This window comes from Dendropsophus ebraccatus, chromosome 12 (genome assembly GCF_027789765.1).
Source record: "Dendropsophus ebraccatus isolate aDenEbr1 chromosome 12, aDenEbr1.pat, whole genome shotgun sequence".
In the NCBI taxonomy this organism is placed as follows: domain Eukaryota; kingdom Metazoa; phylum Chordata; class Amphibia; order Anura; family Hylidae; genus Dendropsophus; species Dendropsophus ebraccatus.
The window spans coordinates 15,864,189-15,870,457 of NC_091465.1; positions in this window are offsets into that span (position 1 = coordinate 15,864,189).

Sequence of the window (6,269 nt, forward strand, 5' to 3'; positions counted from 1 at the left end):
TGAAAAGCTTACACACAGATTTTTGTGTTTTCATTAGAAAGCAGCAACTCAGAATTGGGGGAAGGGGACTGCATAGATAATTACAGGTATGGAAGGAAATGTTGTTCTCGCCATGGGCAGTTACATATTAAAATTTATGTTTCATTGGAATACCCCTTTAAGTTGTGTCTGTAAGGAGGACACATCTGCAAAAGGTGGTCCTTTCACAGGGGTAGGGGTATGCTATAGTCATGTATGTACCTAATTTCCTGCAGATATATCCAAATGTAGCAGAGCCAAATTTGTCATTGGACACAGTTTGTGATATAATCTAATCTAATGGGTGACCTGCAGCCCTCCAGCTGTTGCAAAACTACAATTCCCATCAGGCCTGGACAGCCAAAGCTTTAGCTTTGGCTGTCCAGGCCTGATGGGAATTGTAGTTTTGCAACAGCTGGAGGGCTGAAGGTTCCCCATCCCTGATTTAGATGATATTGCAAACTGTGTCCAATGACAAATTTGGCTCTGCTACATCTGGATCTATCTGCAGGAAATTAGATACATACATGACTATAGCATATAAGCCATCACTATTAAACCAGTCCTATAGTACAGGATATGGCACTTACAGGGGCCACTATACAGAATATGGCGCTTACGGGGGCCACTATGCAGAATATGGCGCTTATGGGGGCCACTATACACAATATGGCGCTTATGGGGGACACTAATAAATGGCTTCTCTCAGTTTGCACAGTCTGCCCTAGTTATATGTCCGATGATGCCATTTTCCATGGACAACGTCCTTCATAAGACGTCCTCCAGTCTATCTGCCGCCCATCACTCCGCGCTATATTGCCCTCTATTGTGAGCTTTGTTCCGCACATAGAGCCCTATGTCTACAACAATGTGTCATAGTCGTTTGCATTAAGCCTATTGTTTTAGCATAATCAGAATGCGATTAGGAAAAGGGTCGGAATGGGCTGTAATTATAACAAATGGTATTTATCACTGCAGTCATTTATTGCTGCCATTAGTCTAGCCTTTGTTAGTGTCATCCGGGCTGCTCTTAACCTTATTTGTATGAGCAATGTGGCTGCAACCGTTGTAGGACCTTCAAAGAATTAATGGCGTGGGGCCACGTACCGGCGCCGTTCAGCTGCGAACGCTGAGCACAGCGGCCTGCAATTATCTTCTATTAGGTTAGTGGTGTATGGGGTGTGTGATAGGGCGGCACAGGGCGTGATGGGGGGAGGGGGCGCACAGCCACAAGGAGGCTCAAATAAAACACTCAGCAAATATTACTTATGGGGCCGGTTAAGTTTCAATTAATGTGATGCGCTCCGCCAGGTCCCGTGGCTTCTAATCTCTATCAGGGGTAACGCACTTGATTACATTTTTGAAACAGAAATGAGAAAGGAAAACTCAACTCTGAAGACTTATCAGCAGCTCAATAAAATAGGACACCTGCGGGATAACCTGCGGAGGAGTCCTGGGCACAGCGGACTGCCGAACAGAGACCATAGGATGGACACATTGAGATTACATGTAATATATCATGGCTGTAGAATGGATCACGGATGAGACCGAGTGTAGGACAGATTATACTATATGTAGAATATGACATCAGCTGGAGAATAGATGACATGTATTGTATGACCATGAGCCAGACCAGCTGCAGAATGGATTACATATGGAGTATATGAGCAAGGATAAGGATAGCTATAGAAAGATTACATGTAGGATATGAGCAGAGATGAGGATAGCTATAGAAAGATTACATGTAGGATATGAGCAGAGATGAGGATAGCTATAGAAAGATTATATGTAGGATATGAGCAGAGATTGGGATAGCTATAGAAAGATTACATGTAGGATATGAGCAGAGATTGGGATAGCTATAGAAAGATTACATGTAGGATATGAGCAGAGATGAGGATAGCTATAGAAAGATTACATGTAGGATATGAGCAGAGATGAGGATAGCTATAGAAAGATTATATGTAGGATATGAGCAGAGATTGGGATAGCTATAGAAAGATTACATGTAGGATATGAGCAGAGATTGGGATAGCTATAGAAAGATTACATGTAGGATATGAGCAGAGATGAGGATAGCTATAGAAAGATTACATGTAGGATATGAGCAGAGATGGGGATAGCTATAGAACAGGCATGTCCAAAGTCCGGCCGGAGGGCCATTTGCGGCCCGTGTTCCGAACTTTTCCGGCCCCCCAGGTATCCAGCTTGCTATTATCTGCCTGTGTTATAAAGCATATAGCATGTAGCATGTAAAATGGTCGGCCCTCGCACATGTTCACTTCATCAAATTTGGCACTCTTCGAAAAAAGTTTGGACATGCCTGCTATAGAATATATATAGCAACTAGTGATGAGCGAATACTGTTCGATCGAATAGTAAGGTATTCGATCTATCGAATATTATCGAATATTCGGGAGATATTCGTATGAATATCGAATATTCGAATATTTCACTATTCGCTCATCACTAATAGCAACGTTCCGGTTGCCAAGCGTTTGAAAATGGCGATTGGTTCGCCGAAACGCCGCACACGTTGTGACTTTTGCTGCGCTCAATTGTTAATTTCACTCGTTTGGTGGAATAAAGACACTTGTTTGAATTTCAAGTGGAGTTCTGCAAATTATCCATTCCATATAGAATAGATTAGATATAAAGTATGAGCACAGATCAGGATTGCTATAGAATATGTTAGATGTATGACCTGTATGAGTATGACCATAGAATAGATAACTGGCTTTATCAGGGGCGGACACAGACTGCAGAGGGCCCCTGTGCAAAAAATGTGATTGGGCCCCCATAACCTATTTGTTTCTCCACCTTTCTGCCTTAAAGGCAACACATATGTACGCCCGGGTATCCGGTACATGTGTCCTTGTTTCTAGGGAGGGCCCTACAGTACAGCACATATGCCAGGGCCCCAGTGTGGGACTGGCAGTGGCGTAGCTACAATGAAGGCAGGGAAGGCGACTGCTATGGGGCCCCTGCAGGAAGGGGGCCCGAGGAAGCCTGCCCTGCCTTCATGGTAGGTACCCCGCTCCCCCAGGGGTCCAGAGAGGAGGAGGGACCCCCACTGCACTGTTCAGCCCTCTCACTGTAGTGCCGGGTGAGCGGGCTGAACAGAGGAGCAGGACCTGCCAGACGGCACAGGAGAGGGATGAAGAACCTTTGGGTCACATGACCCAAAGGTCCTCAATACTTCTCTGTGAAGATCAGCCCGGACTACAGGAGGAGGAGGGGGAAGCCTGGGAGCTGTAAGTGCTGTGTATGTGTGTCAGTGAGTGTATATATGTATCTGTGGGTATATGTATATGTCAGTGTGTGTATATATGTATCTGTGTATATATTTATATGTCAGTATGTGTATATATGTATCTGTCTGTGTATGTGTGTCAGTGTGTGTATATATGTATCTGTGTATATATTTATATGTCAGTATGTGTATGTATCTGTGGCTATATATATGTGTGTATGTGTATGTCAGCAATGTCTGTAGCACTGGTGTATATATGTGTGTGTGTATGTCAGCAATGTCTGTAGCACTGGTGTATATATGTGTGTATTTGCTTCCAAAGATGTTCTACAGCAGCTTCTATTAATACTGGGCTCTAATAAAAGAACCCACCATTAATATCTGCTGCATTTTCTGTGTACAGTCTACTCATGGTGTATACATCAGCACTAGTGTCATCACATTACAGCGTATATATGTGTGTATGTCAGTGGCGTATCTGTATATACGTTAATGGTGCCTCTGTATGTGTATATGTGCGTCATTGTCTGTGTTTGGCGGGGGGGGGGGGGGGGGCGTACAGGATTCATGGGGCCCCATACAGTTTTTTGCTATGAGGCCCCATGAATCCTAGCTACGCCCCTGGGGACTGAGGTACCTCTGGCCCACCAATAGAACTGATCATGGGTCGCATGGATGTGACTGCAGAACAGCACTAATAGGGGATAGAACAAACAGGCCCCTAATCACTTTTGGGACACAGGTGGGAGACATGTACTGTATGTGGCTGCTTAGGGGAGAGATATGTACTGTATGTGGCTGCACAGGTGGGATACATGTACTGTATGTGGCTGCTTAGGGGGGATACATGTACTGTATGTGGCTGCACAGGTGGGATACATGTACTGTATGTGGCTGCACAGGTGGGGTACATGTACTGTATGTTGCTGCTTAGGGGGGAGACATGTACTGTATGTGGCTGCACAAGTGGGAGACAGACATGTACTGTATGTGGCTGCACAGGTGGGATACATATACTGTATGTGGCTGCACAGGTGGGCTACATGTACTGTATGTGGCTGCACAGGTGGGCTACATGTACTGTATGTGACTGCACAGGTGGGATACATGTACTGTATGTGGCTGCACAGGTGGGATACATGTACTGTATGTGGCTGCACAGGTGGGATACATGTACTGTATGTGGCTGCACAGGTGGGATACATGTACTGTATGTGGCTGCACAGGTGGGCTACATGTACTGTATCTGGCTGCACAGGTGGAAAACATGTACTGTATGTGACTGCACAGGTGGGATACATGTACTGTATGTGGCTGCACAGGTGGGATACATGTACTGTATGTGGCTGCACAGGTGGGATACATGTACTGTATGTGGCTGCACAGGTGGGATACATGTACTGTATGTGGCTGCACAGGTGGGATACATGTACTGTATGTGGCTGCACAGGTGGGATACATGTACTGTATGTGACTGCACAGGTGGGATACATGTACTGTATGTGGCTGCACAGGTGGGATACATGTACTGTATGTGGCTGCACAGGTGGGATACATGTACTGTATGTGGCTGCACAGGTGGGCTACATGTACTGTATGTGGCTGCACAGGTGGGATACATGTACTGTATGTGACTGCACAGGTGGGATACATGTACTGTATGTGGCTGCACAGGTGGGATACATGTACTGTATGTGACTGCACAGGTGGGATACATGTACTGTATGTGGCTGCACAGGTGGGATACATGTACTGTATGTGGCTGCTTAGGGGGGATACATGTACTGTATGTGGCTGCACAGGTGGGATACATGTACTGTATGTGGCTGCACAGGTGGGGTACATGTACTGTATGTTGCTGCTTAGGGGGGAGACATGTACTGTATGTGGCTGCACAAGTGGGAGACAGACATGTACTGTATGTGGCTGCACAGGTGGGATACATATACTGTATGTGGCTGCACAGGTGGGCTACATGTACTGTATGTGGCTGCACAGGTGGGATACATGTACTGTATGTGACTGCACAGGTGGGATACATGTACTGTATGTGGCTGCACAGGTGGGATACATGTACTGTATGTGGCTGCACAGGTGGGATACATGTACTGTATGTGGCTGCACAGGTGGGATACATGTACTGTATGTGGCTGCACAGGTGGGCTACATGTACTGTATCTGGCTGCACAGGTGGAAAACATGTACTGTATGTGACTGCACAGGTGGGATACATGTACTGTATGTGGCTGCACAGGTGGGATACATGTACTGTATGTGGCTGCACAGGTGGGATACATGTACTGTATGTGGCTGCACAGGTGGGATACATGTACTGTATGTGGCTGCACAGGTGGGATACATGTACTGTATGTGGCTGCACAGGTGGGATACATGTACTGTATGTGACTGCACAGGTGGGATACATGTACTGTATGTGGCTGCACAGGTGGGGTACATGTACTGTATGTGGCTGCACAGGTGGGATACATGTACTGTATGTGGCTGCACAGGTGGGCTACATGTACTGTATGTGGCTGCACAGGTGGGATACATGTACTGTATGTGACTGCACAGGTGGGATACATGTACTGTATGTGGCTGCACAGGTGGGATACATGTACTGTATGTGACTGCACAGGTGGGATACATGTACTGTATGTGGCTGCACAGGTGGGATACATGTACTGTATGTGGCTGCACAGGTGGGATACATGTACTGTATGTGGCTGCACAGGTGGGATACATGTACTGTATGTGGCTGCACAGGTGGGATACATGTACTGTATGTGGCTGCACAGGTGGGATACATGTACTGGATGTGACTGCACAGGTGGGATACATGTACTGTATGTGGCTGCACAGGTGGGCTACATGTACTGTATGTGGCTGCACAGGTGGGATACATGTACTGTATGTGGCTGCACAGGTGGGATACATGTACTGTATGTGACTGCACAGGTGGGATACATGTACTGTATGTGGCTGCACAGGTGGGATA